Here is a 26,426-nt window from a genome sequence, read left to right as displayed (position 1 = left end):
ACACACATTCATTGCCGTGATGAGAGGTAGGAGTGTGTGTATGGTGTCCCAAGGACCAGTTTCATACATCCTTGCTTGAACTCTCACTTCTGGGCAGACTGGTCTCCCACCTCCTGCAAACAATAAACATCTCCAGAAAGAAGTTCCTTTCCTGCCCAGGTCATATGCTGTCTCTAGACCCAAGAGTTTAAAGCCCAGATCCAAAAGGTTTAAAGACTACATAGGCAAATAAGGCTTTGTGTGTTTATCTTCTGTCACAGCAATAGAATAATTAAATAATTTAGATTATGACCTTAAGACTGAGCACAACTATTCACCCAATACTGCCAAGCAAGTCCACCACTAACACATCCCTAGAGTGCCACATCTACACATCTTTTAAATACCTCCAGCACTCCTGACACCACCACCTCCCTGAGCAGCCTGATCCAATGCTTGACAGCCCTTTCAGTGAAGAATTTCTTCCTGACATCCGACATTAACCTCTCCTAGCACTCAGAGCACATCTTGAGGGCATATCCTCTTGATCCTGTCAGTTGTTACCTGGGAGAAGAGAACAACCCCCACCTGCTTTCAGGGAGTTGTAGAGTGATAAGGTCCCCTCTGAGCCTCCTTTTCTCCAGACTGAACACTCCCAGCTCCCTCAGCTGCTCCTCACAGGACTTGTGCTCCAGACCCTTCACCAGCTCCCTTGTTCTTCCAGAGCAGACACCACAGACTGCTCCAGGACAGCCACAAGACAAGGAAAAGTAGCTCACCTCCAGCAGTCCCTTGCATGTGCTTTGTAGGAGGAGTAGTTGATTGTGTTGAGTATACCCCCCCCTCAGTGTACAAACATGCTCTCAAGGCACTAAAGACTGAAGCAAGGAGAAGAGAGCACTCCAAAGGATGTTCAGCTCCAGCCTAATATTTCTTTTCACAATCAATTAGCTAATCCATTATTTCCAAAGCATGACAGCTCGGGCTTTTGCTATCATTACTTGTTAAATCAAGATAAGTGTCTGTTTTCTAGAGCACTGGAGAAGGCAGTCCAATAATGGGTCCCAGATAGGCAGTAGTGCTGCAGAGAGCTCCAGGGTGAGATTAGAATAATCCTCATGTATCCTCTTAGTTTACTATCCTATTAAAAATGAGGCTGGGACCGAGAGATATTTTTTTTTTTTTTTTTTTTTTTTTTTAGTCTCAGAGATTAACATGCTACAAAGAAGCTCTAAAATATTGGATACTTTTCTGCACTGCTAAAGATGATAATACAAGTTTCTGGAGAAGTATTAAAAAATAATAAGAAAAAAGGGCCTGTGAATAAAGGAGATTCTGCCTGAATCTGAAAAGCAGCCAAGCCAACAGCCACAGTAAAGCATTTCTCTCAAATTTCTAATGAAGATTTGGATATGAGGCTTGGGAAAAGAACATCTAGGGTTGAGTGAGTAAGGAAATGTTTGAGTTCATGCATGGTGTTCAGTCACACTTTCCCTGTTTCCTTATCTGGAAGAGCAGCGTCTTTGGGAAGGGGTTGTTGGGGCATTGTTAAAGACACATAATGTCAATACAACATTAGACTATTTGTTCTTGTAATCACCTGTAAAGCTGAATAAATAGTTTATAATAATAAACAGCCATACAGGAATACTAAGTGGCAAGAGGGAGAGGATATGAAACTAGTCAGGCAGGCACAGGTAGGAGACACATGATAGATCTCACTGGAGAAATGGAAAATTAAGAGACCTTTCCACAGTGACAATCCAATTTACAAGACAAAAATGACCTTGAATTTATTACTTCTCTGACAATGAGACTTTGAAACACCAAAGGAAAGACTTCTTTGTTTTCTTGTCAAAGTAGGCTTAAGGTTTTGTCTATCAGCTCAATCCCAAAACCTAGAGTTTTGTGCCCACTGTCATGTTTCCCTATAGTAGCAGCTCCAGGGCAAAGCTCAGGAGCAGCAGCAGGGAGCCAGGCACGGCTCTACTTCAGAGTTGCATCACAGTTTACACCTTTAATTTCAATAACATGAGCTCCTGGAGCAGCAGCTGACTGGTTGACCTGGCTATTTTCCTCACTTAATGGGCAATGCTGAAGAGCAAGAACATGGCATTGCATCTATACACAATACAGACAAGGCTTTATGAGTACTGACAACTCTGCTGTGCCTCCACAAAGCAAGAGCAAGTGAGGTTTCAGAAAAAGACATACAAGAACCTCTTTGGAGATTACGGCAAACTAATTCAAGTTGGAGGAAAGACCAGAAAAATTCAGCACATAGAGCTTGCCAACTAAAGCCCAAAATGTGACCCACTCATGCCCTGTAGTATTGACATGGAGAAAGATTTGCAGTGCCTACTGGTTGTTTCATCTATCAGGAATCACACAAAAAAAACCCAAAAAAACTTATATTTTTATTAGCAGGGAGAGTAATTATCCATTGACAGTTTTTTTCCCAGAAATTGTGAATAAAGCCCTTCTGCATCCCAGATGTAATGCACTTGACTCAGAAAACACCACAATTCAATTTTATACAGCCTGCTTGATACCTGTAGAGCTGAGGAATAGTCACAGCATTTTACCTTAAATATATGAGTTTTCTGTAATAGCTTAAAAAAAACAAAAATAGAGGCACAGAAAGAAGAAATACTTAATAAAATGTTGTTTAGCTCGGAGGAGGAGTTGGAGGACAGAACAGCTGGATGTCAGCAAGTTGGGAAAGCCTATTTACCCACTCTCTGATCTTGACCTTAGCTCAAAAGGGCAAGTGAAACCAAATGCTAGGGAAGGCCTTCTTGTAAATCTTTCCCAGGAAGCAAAGTCTGAAGCTATTACAAAGTGCTTCACAGCCTGAATAGGGAGAAGCCCAGGGTTATGAGCCAAATTCCTTCCCTCAGGTTAAATGGGCTCAGGAGCTAGGGACAGATGCTGTGGAGCAGTAGCAGGGAGGACAGGCCGCCAGACTCGGTGGCCGAGGAGCGGAGGCAGTGCCACAGCACATGGGCAGTGCTCCAGCCAGGGAGGCAGCACAGCCACTGGCAGCTCTGCTCAGCATCCTCTGCAGCAGAGGAGAGCCCAAAGAAATCCAGCCAGCACCAAGCCATCAGGCACTGCTTGTCATGGATGGTACTGCTGATCGCTGTAGTGCTGCTTGGTTTTGTTAAATGAGAGAGAAAAGGTGAAGAGAACACCCTGCCTCTCACAGCCACACGCGATTTGTCATTGCTAATTTTCTATAATGAATGTAGCAAGTGAAACCAGTCTTCTGCATTAATCCTGATGGGAAATGTTCCTTCTCTTGTCTTCTCATCAAGTGCCCCAAATTCCTTGAATGAATATATGCTACAGCTGTACCAAGCAGCCAACTGTCCTTGGAACTTCTCTCTAGTCTTGTGAACTGAAGGCAGCAACCCAGAATAGCTCTTCCAGCAACAGTAATACTCCCTGGTTATGACATTCCAACAATAAAGCATCACCAGCTTTATTTCCTTCTATGTGTGGGGTTTTTTTATTGTCCTGAATTAGAAAGATAATATTGATTTAGTTTGCTATAGTAGGGGAAAAAAGGAAAGACCAACAAACAAAACCCCAATGAGCAATGTTGTGTTCTGAAAGCAAAATAAATCGCCTGGTTAATGTCTCCTGTTCTGTAGCCTTAGTTCTTGGGCTTTAGGAAATTCTTCCCACAAGATATATTGAGGTCAGCAGAACAATCATTTAGGGATTTCTTTAATCACTTCCCCCATAAATTGGTAACAGAGCCTGCTTATCTTTTACAAGAGATATTAGTACATTTTAAGTTTTACCTCAAACAATTAATGGTCACTGGGTTATGGGAGGTGTTATTTAGCTCTAGGGGTTGAATCAGTAGAAGATAATTTTCCTATTTCCTGTGCACAGACAGTCTAAACTGACCAAACTAAGCAAAGTGTCTGATGTCTTATGGGAGCTCCCAGAGTGCTTATCCTTTTGTCCAGTCAGTCCACCCCGAGGTAAAGGCTCAGGCAAACACATGTGCTCCACATTCATCCCTCTAACACCTTTAACATATGGTTTATGCATGTCCTAAGTGGTGCACTGCTTTGAACAAAGGAGCAAACTTCATGCTGGAATTCAAGGCTTTTTCCCCACTGCTGGTAGTCATCTTTTCATTTCAGCTTTCCTCTTTGATCTCCCTGCACAGCATCCTGCCTCTGCCATGGGCTGGCACATCAGCTCTGGGGCATGGGTGGTGGTGGCAGCGCTCACCCCTGCACTCGGCACATGTGCACGGGCACACCCCCTCCTCGCACGCATCCTCCAGCCCAGAGAGTAAACACAGCCCAGATGCTTTTCCCTCGTGCCTTTGGCTCAAAGCCTGCCAAAAGCCTGGTGCTCAGGGGAGGCAGGCATGCTCATCAGGGATTGAGGATCCCCAGGGCTCAGGTCAGAGAGAGCTGTTTTCATCCAAGCCTCAGGTACATCTGCTTCTTCAGAGGTTGAGGCCAGCCAGGCAGAGAGCAGAGCCATTTGTCTCTAACTCCCACACCAAAAGTGTCTACTAATCTTCTCCCTATCACTGCAAAAAGCTCCGGCAGAACATCACCAGACAGGCAAGGAAGTTTAGTTCCACTGGTAGAAGTAGGAGGCCAAAGGTACATTTTGGGCAGGCAGGGGCTTGCCCCAGCAGCTCCCCCAGAGGAGTTAATCTCATCACAGAATCACAGGAAGAGCTACAGGACCCTGTCAGCACCCCACAAGCCTGAACTAGGAATCCCAGGATCTCACAGGGGATTATCAGCTACAGTGGTACATTCACACACCTTCCTTCCCATCTTTACATGGGCAAAGCAAACTCATCTACCTGGAGATACAACAAAAGCAAATTCAAAAGTCAAGGATAGTCTGGATCTCCATCTGACCCTACCAAAGCTGACCTGTGTGACATGGGCTTTCTGCACTGTACCAGCCTCAGCTGGAGTTGACACATCAGTCCTGGGTGATTACTGTGCAGCTCAGTAGTGATCATTAAAGGCTTTAGAGAAAGAGGAGAGATGAACCTCTCATGCCTGATAGGTGACTCCAAACTATCCCCAAATTAGCAATTAGAAGTGCAGCCCAGTGCTGAAGGTAGATGAAAGGGTAAAGGTCCTGGTCCCTCAGGGCTTTTGAGCACATCAGTAATTTTGAGAATATAAACGTGAGTCTCCAGTAAATTTTACCAATGCCCTTAAAATAAAAACATTGTGTCCTGTCAAGGCTGTCAAGGTGTGCTTTCTGGTGATTCTTGCTTCACTAGGATGAAACCCACATGCCTCTCTGGTTTTTGTGAACCCACCACTCACCAGTCAAGTGTCAGGTCCCCTGGCCAGTCTCTGGGGCCCTCTAGGCACATCACATCACACTGCACATCAGGCACAGGAAGTTCAGACTCTTTTTTTCACTTATGTCTCTGGCTTTGGACACCAGGTTGGTTTTGAAAACACCTACGGTACTTCAGTGAGGCTGGAGTAATTAAAAAGTCATCATGGTCCCCTGTAATTAGGCAGGGCTTTGCATAACCCTGGGCTGACGTAGAGGAAATAAAACTTGTGAGACATCCTCCATGAAGCATTTGGCATAGGAAAAGGCAGAATCTGTGTGATCACAAAAGTCAGTACCCACTAGAAGACAAGCCTTCCCTTGTGACTTGGTGACAGGATCTCAACCACACGCTCCTGTAAATATCAGTGGGCCACTGAGTGATGCTTAATACTCTTCCAGATTGAATAAGTTGCCCCAGCATCTCCCAGCTAGAGGCCAAGAAGTTACATCAAGAGTCACCAAGAGATGGAGCAACTTCTCCCATGTAATTTGGGGGTAAAAGTAGGAACTGACAACTTTTACTATGGCCTACACAGAAGAAAAGCATTGTTCTGCATCTGGGAGGGAATGAGTTTCAGCAGGAGCCCCTAACATGGATGTGTCCAGCAAGCATCCCCTTCCCTTGGCTTCAACTGCTCCTTTAAGGGCCTGATACTGATTTTCAGCTGCTCTTTCCTCATTCTGAAGACCTTGCCTCCTTCTTCAGTTTTCCCCTTGCAGATATAGACCTTCTCTAGCAAAGGACAAAGTATAAGAACTTACGTGAACAGTTTTCAAAAGGAGAGCTTCTCCTACACTTAAAAATAAGCATTCCCTCCATCTCCTAGGTTAAACACTGGGTCTTGAACCAAATCCCACCTGCCCTTCCAGGCATCATTTGCAACCTAACAACTTTGAAACATAAGCAACAGCTGAATCTGAGGAAGTGGGGGGAGGGAGATGACTAGAAGATCTCCAGAGGTCCCTGCCAACTGCAAACATTCTGTGATAAGAGGGGGAAAAAAAAAATCCCAGAAAGCAAACTAAACTACTTTGTTGAGTTTCAGATCTGCCAAGTGTTTTCTGCCACTTCTAATCACAAGTCAAAGTAATCCTTTAAGAGGTTTTGCTGGAGGGAGCATTAAAGTGTGCAGGATCATGTGGAGTTCTCCAAGGAGAGTCACAAAGTGATACCAGAAAAAAAATGCAGGCAAGAGGCACACCACTGACATAGTTTCAATGTTCTGCTATTAAAAAGCTAGAGAAACCTGAGATTATATAGCTACTGTCACAGGTTTCTTGTAATAGCAACTAGTAAGTGCATTTCACTTCTGAATTACATCTTTATGAGTGGCACCGACCCAAACATGAGGTTTAAGCCCAAGTAACAATTTACTTTTGGAGTAACAGCTGAGCTGCTTAAGAGAAGCTTGATCTAAGGCAAAAAGAAGATAGAGTTCCAGTGTCTGCAACCACATCCCTACAGCACCTGAACTCCACTTAGGATCCTCATGTGCCTTTATCCTTTGAAACCGGTATAAGATGGTCCTCTCTAAGTTCGTCTCTTTTGTGCTCATAAAATAACAGGAATGATGACATTTTTCACAGAAACTCTACACCAGAAGGTAGGCATTGCAGCAGTAAAGTAAAAGCCTGAATCCTTCTGCTCAGGCACTCCAGCATTTCAAGGTAGCAGCAATGTCATGATTGGATTCACTAATAAAAAATTCTACCTTCGTTTTTAATTTTTTTTATTTAATATTTAATCCAAAACAATGCTGTAAACATTTTCCCCCCGGGTGAAACCTTCTCGTAGGTTCATTGACCATGATAAAAACCTGTATCCAAGTGTGGAGAGAATCCAAAAAACAATGGCTTCCCAGCATTTGCCTGCTCTGCACAGGCACCTCCTGCTCAAAGGGTTTCCTCCACCTACTGCTCACTTCTATTCTGCACCCTGCATGTGAGGCACCTTTTCACTATCTTCTTATCCTCTTTCCTATTTGATAAAATGAGATAAAATACACTTGCCAAGAAGAGCCCAGCCCAAGGAAGCAGAGAAACCCCCTATGCCACCCACTCAGGGGCAGGAGTAAGGAGTTTGCCATTCCCACCACTGTGTCTCACCACACCGAGAGGGAGAGGGAAGAACTGTCTCACCAATGACCCACCAAAATCAAGAGAAGTGAATGAAGTGGTTCATAACCTCAGTTCATTGGAGATATACCACATTTCAGGCAGCAGTCAGGGAAGAGATTGTCTGGATAAGGGCAAGATAATGAGGACTGGTTGGCAGACTGCAATTCCCTCTTTGTGGGGCACAACATTCAATCTACAGGCCCATTTCCCCCTTCCCTACCTCACAGCCCTTTGATACTACTAATTCTGATCTGCATATAAAAAACCCTGTTTTCATCATGACATGGGCTAATTAAGTGATTCTGACACAGCAATTAGCTGGTAAAAGTAGGTCTACATTTTCTTACTTGACATAGATGCTGTAGCTCTCATGCCAGGGCAGCTGAGTGTGGCTGGGCTGCACTGCACTGCTCCATGGTGCCAAGGGCTGAGCACAGAGTGACAGGATGCTCTGCATCAGCAGATACAAAGGGACACAGTAGGACCAGGGAAAAGTCCACATCTGCCTCAGAACTCACTCCACCAGCGAATCTCTAATATCCTGTTGAGCCAAGTCCTACTTCAACACATCAGACATGTTTTGTATGGAAGCTCTGGCACATCCATATCTGTGTCAGATGATGCTTAGCCAGTTGTAAAGTAGCTCTGTGATTCTAGAAGCCTGTTTTGACCATAGCCATGTCACAGCAGGTGGTGCCAAATAGTCTGCAGAGAAGGAATAACAGCTCTATTATTGAGCCCCTCTGAATCAGGGAACAGGATGAACATCCCCAGGAGTGCTGGCAAAGCTGCATTTCACATGCCTTTTTGAACCACAGATATCACCTTACTCTGCAAATGTGACTGAGTTTTAAATCTCAAATGCTGTACACAACACTATATTCCTCCTCACCTTCCATCCTCCCCCATTCCCCACCCTCAGGGCCATATTTCCCTCCTCACTATTTCCAGCTTGGAGCCTTCTAATGAAGTTTTAGTAACTCTCTTGACTCTCTCATGAGCAGCAGGTAAATAATATTGAGAAACAGAACAGTATCTCCTGCCCAGAGCAGATGCACTGTGTGACTGAGACAAAGAGAATGCTCTATTTATTTTTGTTTATTTTATTTTTATTTCTAAACTTTGCCAGGATAAGGAATACTGACTTTCTTGGAGGAAACCAAAGACAGCAATCCCTCTCTAACACCCATCAGTCCACACACTCTGAGCTAGGTCCAGCCGTGGTTGTGATAAGTCAAGGAGGACGGGGCTGTCTGACTGCACCCCTCTGCTGGCTGTCTGACAGGTGAACCAGTCTAGGTACATCTATCTCTTCCCTCCTCCCATACCAAATGAACCAAAATTAATGGCAATTTACAGCCACTGATGTCTGGGACAAAGGCTGGCCATGTGCTGGATCAGCTCCTGGATTTTGGTCTGAAATAAGAGTCTGGGCAGGGTACTGAGAGGGGTACTGAAATCATCCATGCTTTACAGAGGAACACATGAAGTCTGCTGAGAGAAGCTCTGTTGTTATAGGCCACTGTGAAGATGCCACCATCTCATAGCAGATGGCAGCATCACATGCTGAAGCATTTTTTAAAGTGCTTTATGTGCCAGGAAGCAGTCACATCAGGTTAGCAGTTCACAAGCACACTGAAGTTCAGAAATTCATTTACTGCTGTTTTAACACTTCCCAAATGGCACTTGTGAGCCCTGCTGCCCCTCCATTACTACATTGCTATTTCCCTGCCCCCAGTAGATGGAGGATGCATTTTATGTGGTTTTTCCCCCAGTGTGAATTCCTGGAAACACATGATTGTTCACAAGCACTCTTCACTCCCTGCTGAAGACTCTTTACTCTCTGGCCCAACTCATCTGCCTTGCCTGGTTTTGTACATCTTTAGGGAAAACAGTTTGACTATCCAACAACCTATAATGGTTGCAGAGCCCACAGAAACATGATCTTCACTAGTGGGCTGCTGACATTAACAATGCAAACTCTGTAACACAAAACAGAGTCCAGTCAAATATTGAGCTGGTGTTATCAGCTGAAGTTGTCCCATTGCTGCTCTCCATTAAGCCTGAAGTGTTCAGTACCAGATGTGTTAGATGGTCACTTCACAAACCCCTTCAGCATCCTCAGTTTCAGGAAGCAGGAAGGGTGCTCAATATCTTAGTGAAAGGGTCAGTTACTTTAACCCATGCCATGCTCCCTCAATGTTGATAATTTTAAAATTTATCTTTCAGTCCATTTAATAATGTGTAAGGTGTTACCACTTAGCCACAATCTCTTGTTGAGGGTGGATTTGGAAGTAGTCACACTCCTCAATAGCCTCTTTGGAGAATATTACTCTTCCATGAGCTTATGAAGGTGCTCCCTCTGTCCCAGCAGAGACATTAGCAAGTTAAAAAAAATAAATTTCTAAGATAAATTGCTACTGTCAGAGATATCTGAGCAATTACCAAAGCCAAGAGGGAGAACTGGGATTCAAGCAGTGAAATGCCAGCGAGCAGCCTGAGCTGAGCCATCCCCTGTGGGGACTTGGACCCTGAAATCCCAGTGTTAAGACAGAATCAGGAATGTCAGAAGTCAAACAGATGAAGCTGGGGTGAGCTTAATCCCAAAGGTGGGCAATGTAAAGTGTGATGTGTGATTTTTTTTAAGATTGCTTGCATTTGCATGACCAACACCACAGCAAGAAAACAAGAACATGCAAGTAAAATCCTGGACTATATTTAAATAAATCCCTGATTATGCTCTGCCTTAAAGCAAGTTCAAGGGGTGGTGAAGTTTTCCTGCCTCCTAAATGTACAATTGAAACTATACTCCCAAATTATCAGTCAGCCAGAACCCAGGCTGTGGGAGGGCAGCAGCACCTTACTAGAAAGGTCCTCCTGGGGTTAAGAAAAAAAGCCACAAGACATGTACCAGCACATCATGAAGCACTTCCTGATAATTCTCTACTTCTCTAGCTTCAAATGGCCAGGTCCCATGGGCTACAAATTCATGGATTAGTATAATCCATACAAATGTAATTACAGATCTCTATGGCTCTTAGCAAGCTCTGCATACTGGCCGTGTGCAGAACTATGAGTACTTCTCTAATCTCATTTTCTGATTTTCTTTTCTCCCCAAAAGCACATCACCAAGTCTTCCTTTTTCCAGACTGAAGTTTGATGCTTTTGATCTCTCAGGATTGAAGACTATGTTGCCTACCACAGAAGCTTATTTTTCTTATCTCTTCCTCCACATCCCTTTTAGTCTGTATGGGCACAAGAAAACATTCAGGACAGACATCAGGCAATAAGATCTCTGACTTCAGTCAGATTTTAACTGCAGGCCTGTCCCAGACTTAGCACAGACACTGTGCTGGTCCCAGGCATGTGTGGACATACCTGGCAAAACCTGGACATTGGGTCTGCCACCGTAACACCAGTGTTTGTAGCTGGCCCATGCCAGCAGGCTGCACAGGGCAGAAGGACCAGCTCTTTGCCCTGCCCTCCCATCTCAAATGCCTTCTGCAAGGGCTGGCCCAAGGCACTGCAAACATGAGAGCACAAACACAGCGGAATGAGCTTCACCCTCCTCTTCTGCAGTCCGGGAGGAAAGGGGCTGCTTTTTGAGAAGGAAGCACCATGATCTGAGGTACATTCCAGTGGCCAGCCCAAGACCAGGACAAGCCTGTTCTACACCTGCCTCTGGCCTTCCATGCAACCAGTTTAGGCAGCTAAAACTTGGGGAGGGTTTTAGGTAGGAGTTTTGGGTGCCACAGCTAACCCAGAATCTTGCTTGTCGGACCTGTGACTTGCCCCAGGAACACTCACGGGACTCCACCATCCTTGTATTTTCTCCACCAAATTTGCTTCCAGTTCCTCCATTTGAGGTCTGGCCCTGTATTTTGATATTCCAAGTGCTGAAGAGGAAGATCACAGTGCTCTGTGATGCTACTGCAGGAGGAAGAGCACTGATTAAATTGGCAGCTCACCCCAGATCTGGTGCCTAGTTACTCTGGGAATGCAGAGGAGGAGGGCAAGCTCCAAGGCCAATTCAGCATCTCTCTTACCCAGCAGCTCTACAGGAAGCCCATGGAGGCCACACAGGTAGCAAACTATCGAGTGCCAATTCAGCCCAGAGGCTGCTCCAGGAACAGGCAATTAAAAAGCGCCGTCAGGGCAGCCTGTCACCCGTATCACTCTCCCAGACGTCATGTGGGGGTGTTGATGCCAGCAAAGGATGCCCTTTCTGACAGCCCCAGGTCTCAGCACTCCACAGCTGATGGGGATCTGGAGCAGCTCCCTCTCACACAGACATGCTCCATCCCCACACTGCTGGGACACCTTAGAGGGGCAGAGGCACAGCTCGCTTTCCCTGACCTGTGACGTTAATGGCCCCCGTGATGGAGACAGACAAGAGCTGTGCCAGTTAATAGCAGTCGTAATGAGGGAGAGAAACAATCCTTTTTCCAGTTGAGGTCAATAACAAGGCTCCCATGGGTACCTATGGGAAGCAGATTAGGCCTGTTACAGGAAATTAAGATGCACACAGAAGAGTGTAGAAGGAGCCCTGGAGAGGAGTTTCAAAATTCTTGTAGCGTGATGAGAAATGATTCACTTATTTTCCCAAGTGTATTTTAAGAGGCACACTTGCCCATGTGGAAGAAATGCCATGTCATTCACTAGTAACAGGTAAACTGCTCATCTGTAAAGCTCTTCTCATACTCCAGTAGATGTAAACACAGGTATCATTCCCACTTTCCTCTCCCGGTAATGGAGGCCTCGCTTCCAGTGCACTTCACTTGAAAAACAAGTAGGGAGCCACTAACAAATGGCTTTATTATCTACCTGGGTCTCAGATGCAGTGTGTTCCTTTAGCACAGACTCACAGCTCAGATATGGGGGAGCTGTGCTGGCACCTGAACCAGAGCAGCAGCTCTGTGACACAGATGCCAGTAGCCCTAAAACCTCAGCTCAGAAGGCATGCTGAACAAGAATAAAAGTTTTCTGAACAGATAACATTTTCTGCAGGCAGAAAGATCTTAATTTCAACAACCATGTCATGGTTGTCCTGTGCAGGGCTAAGAGTTGTATTTGTGTGTCCCTTCCAATTCAGGGCACTTCATGATTCTGTGACACGCTCCCAGCTGGTTAGAGTTTATCCCTTCCAGTCTCTACAGGCATCCCCAGTCTGGAGTCAGAGCTTCACTTCTCACATGATGAATCATATCTCCCAGCAAGCCTCAACAGCCATTAAAGCAAAATCAGCCTGATTTGTCCTCTGCTTTCAGCCCAGTCAGCAGCAGAGACAGCATTCCCTGCTCGGGGCCAGTCCTCTCCCAGCCCATGTGCTCAGGGCCTGCTCACCCTCCCCTCACATGCAGGTGGCCTCTGCCATGCCAATTAGTATCAGCTCTGATTTTCCTTCCTGATGAGAACATGTGCATTAGGGACAGAAAGCAAACAGCCTGCCTGACTTCACTGAACAGCCAGGTCCCAAACAGCTGATGCTGCATTATCAGCACGGGCCACATCTGAGTACTGGCTCATTAGTTATCTGTCCTCTGGCCATTTAGAGCAAAATGAGCAGAAAATGCTCATGGTCTCTGAAGAGCTGCTCCTTTCCAAATTCAAGGCTCTCCTCCATTTGCTGCCTTCCAACACCTGAAAAATATTGGCCGTCTCTGTAGCTAGGTTAGGACTACCACATAGCTCAGTTTAAGCCAAAAGAGTGTAGTTTCCCATGGTAATGAGAAACATTTCTGCCTGACAGCCCAGTGAAGCAGGTAGCCTTCACAGACCCAGAAGACCAGAGTGTTCACTGACACTCCAGGCTGCCATCACCTCCCACATTGTGCATGGACAACAGAAACCCACAGAATTTACTCAGATAATTGTATTTCAAGTGAGAAAGTAGGACTGTCCTTGTACTTTATGGCAGCTCTTTACTGTCTGCACCCCTGGCTACCAAATGTAACAGCATAACCAGGCAACTGGAAGAAAGACGTTGCTTTACTTTCATTTGTGTGACTCCACAGATGGAACAGAATATTAAAAAATACATGCCCCCCTCCCAAACAGCAGTAAAACCCTGTGATAAGACTTCTCTGAAGAGGTACATCTCACTAGCATTTGAGATTTTATCCCAATAGGAATACAATAGCCATGTTTCTCCTATAGTATCTCCTTCTGTTTGTCTTACAGGAGTCAAAGAGGCTCTGCTGGTTTTCCAGGGAGAGGAGTGCTCAGGCTCCTCAGGAAGCTGTAGGTGCTATTACCTGGGATGAGGCCCTTTCAGGTAAGGTGCTTACATGCATAATTTGGGTCAAGTTTGTTCCATTTAGCAACAGCTTGGATTGAGGCTCAGGTGGATTGTTCAACCTGAAGGGTTGAACAAAATGACTGCAGTGCAGAAAAAGGCCTGGCAGTCCCAGGAAGAGCCATGCCCTGGAAGGCCTGGGAACAAGCAGAGTCAAGAGGAGTGCAAGGTCCTGCTTTTTAGCATCCAGGGTTACACTGGAAACAGCTTCATTTTTAACAACTATTTCATAGAAGATACTCACTGAATTAGTGGTGGCAAAATCCTGCAAGTGCCCTCAACCTTTTAATCTGACTTTGAGCCCTTTCAGTTTGATTTCCCAGGTATTGTTGCACTTCCTTGAGGTGAAGAAGAGCAGGAGAAGAGCAGGCTTTTGTTCCATCTCAAAAGTCAGCTCAAGAGTCGTCTCCTATATTTTCTCTTTTATTGTAGTTATGGTGAAAAGGGATCTTTCAGAGTTCTTTTTGAAATGCTGACATAAAAGCCCATCTAAGATTAGTAAATGCTTGCTATACAGCTTTAAGGATTCTAGCAAGCTTCTCCCTTATTTAACTGCTATATTCAGCTCTCAAACACTACACACTCTGTCTTACTCTTACAGACATCAGGGGCAGATAGAGAAGGGAGAGCAGAAAAGATGCAGGGGATACCAAATTCTTTACCATACAGAACAACAGTAGGTTTCAAGTGAGAGCTCTCATCTGTCCCAAACATACACCAAAAATGCAGCTGGGGGTGGGGGGGAAGAAAAAGAGCATTTGTAGCATACAGGTCAGAGGCAATATGGCCCTCTTGGCCCTCCTTCATTGGCTCAGTCACAGAGCATCTGCAACAAATTAATTTCCCTCGGTGCACTGCAGCCCCCTCGCTGCACGCAGACCTTGTGCTCAGCATCTGCTGCCTTTCCTCACAAGTTGGTGGTGTGCTTTCAGCCAGTTGTCACAGCACTTATGACTGCGGGCTTTCAAAGTCTTTCACAACTGTGTACAAGATGGATCTTCAATCCCAAAGCTGACACAAGGCCTCTATGCTAAATTCCATACACTGTCCAGATGAGAAATTGAACTTGGCTCTTCCTACAAGGAAAGCTAGGTACAGAACTTCAAAGGACCCACGTCCCTTCAAAAGCCATGGCTTTGCATCTTCCAAAGGAGATCGGATGGGCAAGTCCTTACTTTGGAATGCTGTTATTTTCAGCATTTATACTTTTCCTCACCATTTCAAACCCAAAGTAGCATGTAAAAATTTTCATTGTACTACACATTTCTACTGCCACAGAGCAGCAGCTATAAGTTACGAAGGAACAATTGTTTTGAAATTGCTCACCAGAAACCCATCAAGAGCAGTATTGTGTAAAGACCTTTTTTGTTATCTTAAAAGAAATTATAGCTTAAAGCATCTCTTTCAGAAAGGGTGTCAATTTTTGAAGATCCTTTCTCATGCAAGGTGCAAAGCTCAGAAGAACGTGATGTAAACAGGAAGAGGATGAAAAATCTATAAACACAGATCTGCCAGAGACTGACGTGAGCTACAGCAAGTCAACAACTTTTCATCCATTTATTCCCACTTCTCAAAGCTTCCTGCTGTAGACAGGCCCTTCCTCCTTTGTTAGCACCTCCTGTTCAGTTTCCTTTGCCACCAGCTCAGAGGAACACCCAAGCATACTCTGCAAACAGACTTCAGCTGGGAATTAACTCATCCAGTACTGGGTGCCAGAGAGATGAGATTTCCCTTTCCAGGATGGGGGACACTGTTCTGCACATCAATGTGCTATCATCACTGGGAGGTTGCTGTGGAGCCTTGAGGGCAGGAAAGTAACTAGTGAAGGGCAAGGGAAAAGGAGCAAAAAACTAAAACGCTCACTTGCCAAAAAGTGGTGGCATTCAGCAGCCCTCTGGAGACCAGGACTATGAGACCAAACCCAGGGGCAGGAAGAGCTGCCTCCAAAACATGCCCTCTCACCAAAGCAGCTGATGCTCTGGGGAATCATACTCACCCACCTTGACAACCCACCTGCTAGGAGCCCTTTGTTGTGGTCCCATTCTCAGCTTTGTGCCCAGAGCTCAGCATGTCTCTCCCTGGCTGCAGAGGTAGGACAAGCCCTTCCCTCTGTTTTTGTCCAAAGTTCAGTTTTCACCAACAGGAATTGCTGCTCTGGAGAACCACAATTTGCTCGAGGCTGTGGTTACAGGACCCCAGTAGAGCTTATGTTTTTTTCATTTACTTAAGCCTGAAATAAATGAACAATCCTGGACAGGAAATCTCAAACATTGAGCAAGAGGTCTGGGATAGCTCTCATGGGTTTTCCTCCATTATATACATAGAATTCCTCTATTATATGTAGAGAATTGTACTACCCATTTAGCACATGAAGGGTCTCAGATCCCACAGTTAAAAACCTCTCTGCTCTCTAAATGCTTCCTCCAGACACTTGCTTTTCCTGGCTGTTTCTCCAGCACAACCTAACACAGCTTGGGGTTTCATTGTCACCCTGTACCTCACAGTAGAAAAAGGCAGAAAACTGAGGGGTAAGGAGGAGAGAGGCTCCATGCTCCTCTGACAGAACTAGCAGGGCAAGGGGTGATCCTGTGCAGATGTTTGTGCTCTTATGACTGCAGAACAGCTCACGGTGAACAAGAATAAATATACAACAATCAGAAATCAAGACTAAAAGGTACATCACCAGTAGCACTGCCATTTGCAAGGTGTGTTCATCTGACAATTTGTACAAAGAAGTAGCAGACAAAATTTTGAATTTCACTGGTAATACAGATATGAATTGGCCTAGCCTTATCTGTTATCTAATGCTTCAGCTAGGTCCAGCAAGGGCTACAACTTCTATTTTTATTGACAAATGTTCTGTACCCATCTTTGCTATGCACTAGGAATTGCTATGTAGGGGGTAGCTAGCAAGGCTAAGCTCCAAGAGAGGGGGAAAACCAATCCCACCATTTCCTTGGAGTGATACTGTAAGCAACAGGGTTTTCCGTGAAGGAGGATCCCCAGCAGCTAAGCACTGAGGCACAGGATTTGTTTGCAGGTTTATTGAATGCCAGTGCCTGCTGGAACCATCCTGTATGCACACACTTCTCCAGGGCTGTTCCCTCCCTGACTGCAGCAATTCTGCAGGAGCCAGATCACACCCAGCCTGTGCCGCCCCTGGGAAGTGCAGGAGCAGCAAGCAGCACAACAGCATGTTGAGAGGCTACAGGAGAGGTTGGGACAGTGGCAGGGACATGCTCCAAGTGCCAAGTCTGCCCTGCTGCTCCCTGTTGCTCATTGCCCTTCCATAAAGCTTTCTGCCCTGCTGGTATTTTCTGCTCTCACCCAGCAGAGAGAGCAAAATTCTTATGTTTGAGGGAGCTGATGGCTTTCCCCTTCCCCACTGCAGGAGCACCTAGGTGCAGGCTCCTACAAATTGCTTTGATGAACTTGGATGGGGGAATTGGTGCTGACAGAATAAGAGCCATCAGCCAAAACAAAGTTCAGCTTGGATTGAGGCTGAGCCGCCTTTCAAGCCTGACTAACCACAAGTATGAACGACAAAGCCTTCCCTTCCTGTGCACCTTCTGCCTTCATGCAAAAGCAGAGGGTGGATGTAAATATGGGGCCATCTTTGACTTATTCTGTGCTTGAATAGGAGCCAGAAATACTGGAAACAGATGTTTTTAGGGGGTTATTTTTTTCCTGGAAGTTTCCCATCTTCCCAGAGACACTCCTTACCTGAAATACTGTCAGAACTTACAGAATATTGTCATTAGAGCTCTACAGGAAATATTTTTCCTATCCTATTGAAAGAAACCTTCCTTCTGTACCCCAGTGAGGAAACCGTGCTTTGTTAGTCTTCTTACACAAGGAAAGGAAAGCAAAACAAAGTAACAAAAACCCCCATCAATTAAGAAACCACGTGTGTTTTTCACCATAGCTAGTGGGCAAGCAATTACACAGAATATCTGCGGAGCTGGAAGGGACCCACAAAGATCATCGAGTTCAACTCCTCGTCCTCCACAGGACCATCCCAAGTGTCACACCTTGCTGCTTGGAGATCAAGTTCTTCATCTCCCCAGATCAGAGAGGCTTTAAGCCTCGTTTTATATCCCTAATAATCTCATGGGTCTCCAGGCTGCTCAAACCACAGTAATGATATTTTCAGGATGGCAAACCTGCCTGGAGCCTGACCTCTGTTATGGAGCAGGGATAGGGAAGTTCACAGAGTACTCCTTGCAAGTAACTCAGAGCCATGGAAACTGCCAAAACAAAACCCAAAGAGCTTTTGATGGTGTTGACAGACAACTCCAGATCGTTATCCAGGACACCTTTTACGAGCAAAGTGCAAGAGATCACCAGGCATATGCAAAATACCTTGTAACTTCTGCGGAAAAAATTTAGCCGAGCCAGGTAAGAGAAGTGCCCTGGCCTGTTATTCCCACTGTATTTCAGTCAAATGCATTCATCTTGCTTATGAAACTTGAGAGGGAGTTTCACACCACACGAATTCAGGGATTCTTCCAGCTCATGCCTGGCCTTGTAAGCAGGGATAGGTGAACTCCTGAGGCAGGACAAAACCAGTTTGGCAGCTTTGCATAGGGAAATGCTTGTACTGATAGGCAGGGGCTTTTGAACCAGGAAAGGCAGACACCCAAGTTGTACAGCTATTATAGCCAAGGTGTTTTGGAAAGACTTCCAAAATTGCTGACCTAGATGATCTCTGGAAACTATTTGTCATGCTGCTTTGAAGTTGTACAGGAAGTCTGATAAAGCAGAACTTTACTTCCCTGTGTGCTCTCTCTATCCCCCCTCTATACTCACATGAGGGGAATGTCAGGAATATCCTGGTGCAAGCAATTCTGTACATGGTCCAACACAGCGCTCCAGTAATTGCCACTTTTGCCTTACATTGTCTTTTTTTTCCTTGGGAATAGCACTGAAGATAGCAGTCCCTATTTCAAAGCATGCGATTCTCCAGTACCAACAGGGTAACTTTGGGCAGAGGAAGAAATACCTTACTGTTATGGCTAGCCAGATCCCAAGAACAGACTTAATTCCTTAGTTCAAGAATGGAAAAAAAAATAACCCAAAAAACTTATTCTCAGTGTCTTTAATCAGGCTGTGAAGCACAGAGGCCTTTTACACTGAAGTTGTCATACAGGCAATTATAAATGGCAACAGATTTGTCCTAAGGATCAGAAACAATAGATTCATTTTGCTTGATCTAGATCGAAGCAGATTAGTGCCAAGATACCACAGCAAGATCTCAAACTACAGGCTATCTTTTCCATTTTTTATGGTTTTCAAAACCGAAATAAATTTGCACATTGACACAGGAAGGTTCTTTTATACAACTTTCACAGATGCAACTAAGAAACCCCAAAACTGAAACCAAGTGTCAGTTGTTTGTTAATGAACATATAAACCAAGTTGTCTCATATCTATTATCTGTACCTTAAAACAATAAAAATGTGACACTCTATGATTTTTGAGGGGGACATATCTAGCCACAGACCTTACTTTTGACTGGCAATACTAATGTGACTTTTGAGAAGATAAAGGCAGTTCTGTCAAAACTAGAATAACTCTTGATAGAATCTGCAAAGTCCTAATTAGCATATGCCCAGAAGAGAAAAAACATTTTCCGATGGGTATGTTGAGGTTTGTTTTTTCTACCATCTTTAAAGAGGTTGAAAAAACAAATTGTATTTTCGTTATTTGCTCACAGGGCCATTTACTAGAGTTCATTAAAATGTGAGTGCCCACAATATCATGACTGAGCCTTGGCTTCTTTCACTCTGCCAGTTCCCCCTACATGGAAAGTCTCTGTGCCCTTTTCAAACTGCAGAGAGAAAAAAAATAAAAAATAAAAAATTATGGGTTTAATAAAGGGAGGAGAAAAAAAAAGGTCCTGGATCCATGGCATTATGGTGAAAGTTTCCAGAGGTTCCAAAACCTGACAAACTCAATTGCCTCAATATCACAGACACTCAATCTGCCTGAAAATCTAGTGTTGTAAATAGAATAACTGGAAGATAATCTGGTATTGAAAACCAAATTCAGGTAGCCCTCTGATCTACCTTCCTGGCCACCATTTGCATTGCTGGGGTAGTTTGAAGGCAGAAATTTTGATATGCAGCTGCTTGGGGATCAGGCTTCATCACCAAATGCTCACCCTGTTGTTCATCACCACTTCTATGAGCCCAGAGAGCCAGCATCCCTCCCTGCCCACCCCAGCCTGACACACCTAGAGTACACATTTCCATCACAAATCAACCAGCAAACCTCTTGAGGGTTTTTTATTTTTAAGATTGGTCTCTTTCTCTCCTTACCCCCTCTCTGGTAAACGGGTGTAGGCCCTGGCTGTGCTAATTCTTTTGTTCAAGGCTTGTAGAGCATGGTGTGGTTAATGGCTACAGCAGGTGGTGAGGATGCTTTATGGGAAGGGCAGCAAACAGGGGGATGCACCCAAGATCAACACAGAGCAGACATCAATACTCAATGGGACACCATTTCTCATTTCAGAAGACAAGACATGGTTATCTTGAGGGGCTGTTAAAATCCCACTGTGCCCTTCCAACTATCACCCTGCAGTTTTGGCTACGGAGCGATTCCACTTCCTCTCCTCCAACATGGCTAGCTTGGCATTGAGTAGGGCAAGGGATGTTACTGCCCACATAGCTCTATTTTATACAGTGAAATGAGCAGACTCACACAGAACTAGAGAACCAAAGAAATAAGTGTTCTTAAAACTAGGAAAAAAAAAAAATCATGAAGCAAAATTGTTCAGATAAAGACTATAGGATGAAAATCAGGGGCAGAGCAGGAATGAGGAGTTAGCCTGGCCATCAAGCACTGCTAATTCCTCTGGATGGTGCTTACCCCCACTTGCAGAAGGGGTGAACAAATGCAGTTTTTCCTTTGAATGTCAATCAGGTTCTTTACCAGATACTCTTAAATCTAACTTTAAACCCTGATTGCTGCAATTCTGCCACATTAAAGCGATTCTGTGAAGTAACACTGATTTATTCACAGTGCTGCAATTTAGCAGCCAGAGCATCAGAGCAACACAGTTATGTTTTGATTTCAATTCAATTGCCAACAGAGTAGAAGCCACAGCACAAAGCTGAGATATGCACAGCACAGCTGTGATAGTGGTCACACCCCAGGCAGCTCTCTGCCTCCCCTTCCCCAGTTTGAAGTTTTTTGGAAGTGCCCCTCTGCCCTGGGCCAATACACAGGGGCTCACACGATTTACACAGTCAGACCCCAAGAATGAGGGGGCATTTTCACTGAGAAACAGATTGAGACCCCTCTTCTCCCACAGAGAAAAAGCTGGTTTCTGGAAGCAGCACAAGCTGGAGAGGTTATAGGAGCTGGGGTTTGAGGAAAAGGGAAATACCACGTCCCAGGAGGACACAGCCTCTTCACATGAAAGAGATCTAAAAGCTGAAATTAAAAAACAGTTCAAAAGGAGCAATTCCCTTTTCAGAGGGGAAATGAAATGTCACCCCAGGCCAAAGCAAGAACAGCTCTTCCAGCAGACTCATTTCAGCATAGCTAGGACCAGTCCCTCCAAGCAAAAGGGATAGGTGCCCAGACCTCACTAGTCAAGAAAAGTCTGACTCTCAAATTTAACTCTACTGCAAACTTAAATATCAGAGCACCAGAGCTTCAACATGCAAAATTACAACTGCTTCATCTGAAAATAACACTTTTCAAAGGACCTTACCAATCAGGCAGCTAAAGGAATGCTCAGATACAATTAGAAAGGACTTAAACACTTTCAGCAGCCAGCTTTTACCATGCTCTGTTGTAGCCAAGCTCCTGCACAAGGGTTTAGAAGGTAGAAATAAACACTCACCGATAATTTTTTGTAGAGATCTATGAAGCTCAATCCAGAAAACTGCATTTGCACCTCTCAGCATCTACAGCAAGCACCCACAGTCAATCAGGACACATCTCACTTCCCAGCAGGACTGACCTTATTCCTTGGCTGTGCAGAAGCACCTTATCACTAGACACAGCTGACGAGCATTCACCACAGTTGCAAGTCAGAGGATTAATTACAGCTTTGACTACCACAGTGGTAAATTAAATTACCTCCTTTAGGTGGCCTGAAGGAGTAGAAATATCCCATGCTCATACACAGCTACAGCAGTAGCAGCCCAGGTAAATAGCTCAGTCTACCACACTACTAAAAGCCTTGGAGTTTGTCCTAATCTCTTTTTTCTTTTTTTTTTTTTTTTTTCAGTGCCTCTGCATGATAAAGAATTCAGTTTTTAATATTCTAGACACTGCTTTTCACCCAGAGTCAAAGGAGCTCAAGGTTTTGGGAGGTCTATATTTGATCTGGAGGGATAAGCTGCTTTTAAGCAGAGTTTGCTAACATGACAAAGCTGTGGCATGGAGGACTTCACCAGTGCTCCTTGAGGAAGTGGCTGCATTTCTTTGGTCTCCCTGGGAGCTGTCTCAGCTTTGATGGGCTGCCTCAGATGGGCTTCTGCAGTGCTGGGGGAATGCCATGGGCACCAGGCAGCAATTCCCTCCCTCCTCCTTTTCTCCCCTGTGCCCAGGAAAGGCATTTTACTGTAATGCCAAAGACTCCATCTCCAGCTTGTGAGATACTACAGGTTTTGTCACCCTCAATTCAAAAATAGTGATTCTGTTGAAATGAAAGCATCCTTCCCTGCTCCTCCTAATTCTTGGAGACAGAAATGAGGCTGTAGCATTAGCTATTTTCTGTTCTTGGGTCCCTGGGAATCCCCAGGAGCTCAGCACCCTGCTCTTAGGGGTCATCCTCAGCCAGCTCCCTGCTGGTTCACAGCTCCTGAACAGGTGAAATCTCAAATAGTAAACACAATTGTTTTATTTTATATCAAGGTTGCTGTGTGTGTCATGCTCCATGTAAAAAAATACCGCAGGGATATTTAATGGGGTAAAGGGTATTTTCCCAGAGCAGGATTTTATAAACCAGTTGTTTGAAATAGATTCAACTACAAAGCCACAGAAATTCCCTTTACCAAATTTTTTGAGTTCTGAATCACCATCTGGAAGAGCTGCCTGGCTGTGGGGAGGCCAAGGGATCAAATTCAGATTGGAGGCCTCACTTGGGATGACTAAAGTTAGGTGAGAGGAATCCCAACCAAGATGCTGCAACAGCTGCTGAGAGTATTTCTGGAGCAGCCACCAAATGAAATATAAGACAAGCTTTTTGTCAGGGTACACTGCTGCTTTTAGAATTCAAGCTTTACAGCCCTGTTCCTGTTTTGGAATTCTTTTAACTGTGGGAAATGCATGGCATACTTTAATTCATCACCTCCAAGAAGAAATAGGTGCCTAAACCCCAGTGATTTCAGTAGGAGCTGAGATCTTCCAAATCTAGGGCTTTGGAACCCATCTAGTTCCCCTCTCCTGTGACTGGTTTGTCTGTATACATAACTAATCAGAATAAATTGGTGGACTCCATGATTTTTTTCAAGCAGGATTACCTGGAAATTGGGGGAAAAAGTCTTCTTCTATGAGGTGTGGATCTGCTAGTGGATGGAAAGAAATGCTGTTCCCTGCTTGGTCACCTCTTGTCTGAGGAGACCAGGGCAGGCAGGGGTGGACAGCAGTGGCTGGGTGCTGGGAAGCCCCTTCTGCTGCCTGACCTGACTGTGACCTGCTTTGCTGAGTCCCTTTGGTCAGACGACATGGCCAAACTTAATGTCAACTTGGCAGATTATTATTATTTTTTTTTTTTCCTTTTATACTTTTTTCTATCCATCCAGACTCACCACTACTGCTGGGTAGTAGCCATATGTAAATGAGCAGATTGTTCTATCTGTGAGCTCTGACATTACCTACTGCTAGCAGTCATTCTACACATCCTTTTACTGCGCCAGTGTCCAACTCGTTTTTCTGTGGATTTATTTTTTTCTGTTTTATTCCCCGTTTTGAATACAGCCAAAAAGGGCAATAGTAGATAAATGACCCAATAGTTTTCTGCAAACTATGTCTGCATGCAGTGAAAATGGGCTGTGCACAGCCCCCATACACTAGTTTGTCTGTTGGCACTGCTGCATTATATTTTGGGATATGCCTGGGCTTTCCTGCCTGATTTTGCTTACTCTGAACACTCTAAAGACATCCTGGGAAGCACTGTCATTTCCTAGAGGGCATTTACTGTAAGCATCAATAAAAATTTATTTCTACACTTGATACCCACTGGGATAAGGGGAAGGGGTTTTTAAAATTATTTAGGAGTTAGGAAGAAAAAAGATAATTTAAACTATCACTGAAAGATTCTTAACCTTTACTAGGCAGATTTTTTCATTGAATTTTCTTGTTTTAAGTGACAAGGGAAAAAAAAATGAACATCAAAACTTCAACAAAAATTAAACCTACATACAATCCAGAAAAAAAAAAAAAAAATTAGGTGTGTCACATGCATGACGGTGGGCTAAGAGAGATCCTGGACTGGTCATTTGCAAAATCAGATGATGTGGAGCTGTGAAGTAAAAAAAGTCTCAAAAACTGTAATTCCCAGAAATGTTAACTTGATTTATTACTGGCATTTAAGCAGTGAATGAGGGTAGGAAACAGTGGTTAGACAGTAACTAGTCATAGCAGATTGTCAAGTATTCACCAGATATTTGGGCAAAGCAGCTGTCTATCGTGCATGGCATCATACAATTTCTGGCTGTAGCTCTGCACAGATGGCTGCAGCGTTCTGCTTGTAACACAACCTAACATAACACAGCATAGCAGAGCATAACATAGCACAATGTAATGTAACATAGCACCCTGATGTATTCTTTGCATTGCGAAAAACCAAGCATGGCATGGTGGTGGCCCCCATTTCCCAGCACTTCCTACCAGGAGGGGATGTGGGCACAGAATGGGAGGAGTTCAGAGGCAGCTTCAAATGAGAATGGTGAAACAACAGCTACAGAAAGAGATGTGTTGTAGACCATGACAAGTTGCATTCAGAAAAGAGCCCAGCTGGAGTTCAAATAAGACATGACTGCAGATTTGAAAAGACCTTTTTGCTGGAAAACAGCTTGATCTTGCCTGAAAACACATACCAGACTGCAGAAATTTCTATAAGCAAAAGGAGGAATCTGGCTGTGAGTAAAGTGATTAAACAACAGCTTTAACATTCGGTGACAAATGTTTCAGCAGCATCTGAAGTCATTTGAGGGACTCGATAGTCCTTGTTTTAAAGAGTGCCACGGAGACAAGAAATGCCTTTAGAAAAGCAATGGAAAGCCACTGTTTGTAAAAACAAAATCAGGCTCATTCTGATGCTCTTGCTCATTCTCAGCCACTGCCTTTGCTTCTGAGGGAAGGTACTATTTTCAGCTCCTTGAAGCAGCTTGCTACGTGCTGGAGCACGTGGGAGTCTGTGGTGTGGAAAAATGGGCAGAGGCCCAGCTGACCCCTCTCAAGCCACAAGACCTGCTGTCTTCAGGCCCATCCTGTAAATTTTTGAGGATTCTGTGAATTCTGCGAGAATTTTATGGCCTTCAGCTGCTGGAGCAGGAAGTGGCAGTAGGAGCAGGAAGGTAGACAGTGGAATAAGAAGGAATACGATTATTTTTTTTTCCAGCTAAAGAATTGGCTGACTTTGGCTAAGCTCAAACACTTGCATGCACTCATAGTTGTCACTGGCATAAGAAATGCAGGAGAAGTTATCTCAAAAGTAGGTCAGCTTTTTGTTGTGGTTTAACTCCATCAAACCCCACACAGCCTCTTGCTCGCTCCTCCACCAGAGAGATAAGGGAGAGAACAGAAAGGGTGAAAGCTAAAATACTCATGGGTTGAGATAAAGACAGCTTAATAGGAAAAGCAAAAGCTATGCACATAAGAAAAGCAAAACATGGAATTAATTTGCTGCTTCCCATAAGCAGGCAGGTGTTCAGCCATCTCCTGGAGAGCTGGGCCTCATCATGTGTAATGGTTACTTGGGAAGACAAACGCCATCACTCCAAATGTCCCCCTCTTCCTCCTTCTTCCCCCCACCTTATATACTGAGCACGATGTCATATGGTCTGGACCATCCCTTTGGCCAGTTTCAGTCACCTGTCCTGGCTGCGTCTCCTCCCAGCCTCCCATGATCCCAAACTTCCTCACCAGCGTGACTGTACAAAAAGCAGAAAAGGCCTTGGCTCTCTGTAAGCCCTGCTCAGCAATAACAAACATATCACTGCAATATCAAGCCTCTGTTCAGCACAAACCCAAAAGAAGACCCCTACTTGCCACTGGGAAGAAAATTAACTCTATCCCAGATGAAACCAGCACACCTTTTAAAGTAGATATATAAAGTGCATTGAACCAGACTTGATTTTAAAGTGAATAATAGATAGACTTTATATTATACTATTTTTGGGTACTAAAAAACTGGTCAAACCTTCCAGGACAGGAATTTCTCTAAAAATGTCTCACCCTTCTTGGGCACAAACATTGAGAAAATGAATTCTCCCAAAGCCTCTCCCCAGTTAAGGGAAGCATTTAGTAGCTGAGAATCTCTCTGAGCTTTTCTGAGTACTGGGAGAACTTCAGCTAGCCAGCTAAGCCATCTCCCTCTTGGCATCACAACACAGGAGGGCTCAGTTGACATAAGAACTTGTAGAGTCCAAGGTTGGCAGACTGATTTAGGACACACCTTGCATTGTTCTGGGGAATGTGAATTAGAAAAAGTTGTTCCCTAACCCCC

At 44.5% G+C, this 26,426-nt stretch overlaps 2 long non-coding RNA genes across 2 annotated transcripts in view; one reads left to right on the top strand and one right to left on the bottom strand.

The window, feature by feature from the left end:
- Positions 1-21,751, bottom strand: part of LOC111926880 (uncharacterized) — a 31,595-nt gene extending 9,844 nt beyond the window's left edge. Inside the window, exon 1 of the long non-coding RNA XR_002863245.2 lies at positions 21,591-21,751. This is a non-coding gene — a long non-coding RNA (uncharacterized LOC111926880). The remainder of the gene's footprint in view (positions 1-21,590) is intronic.
- Positions 21,752-21,817: 66 nt separating this feature from the next.
- Positions 21,818-23,876, top strand: LOC147654903 (uncharacterized). Its single transcript, XR_015283378.1, has 2 exons — positions 21,818-21,898; positions 21,981-23,876. It is a non-coding gene; the product is annotated as an uncharacterized LOC147654903 (long non-coding RNA).
- Positions 23,877-26,426: the final 2,550 nt, after the last annotated feature.

Source organism: Cyanistes caeruleus, chromosome 2 (genome assembly GCF_971803275.1).
Source record: "Cyanistes caeruleus chromosome 2, bCyaCae1.hap1.1, whole genome shotgun sequence".
Classification (NCBI taxonomy): domain Eukaryota; kingdom Metazoa; phylum Chordata; class Aves; order Passeriformes; family Paridae; genus Cyanistes; species Cyanistes caeruleus.
This window is presented reverse-complemented; position numbering and strand designations above follow the sequence as displayed.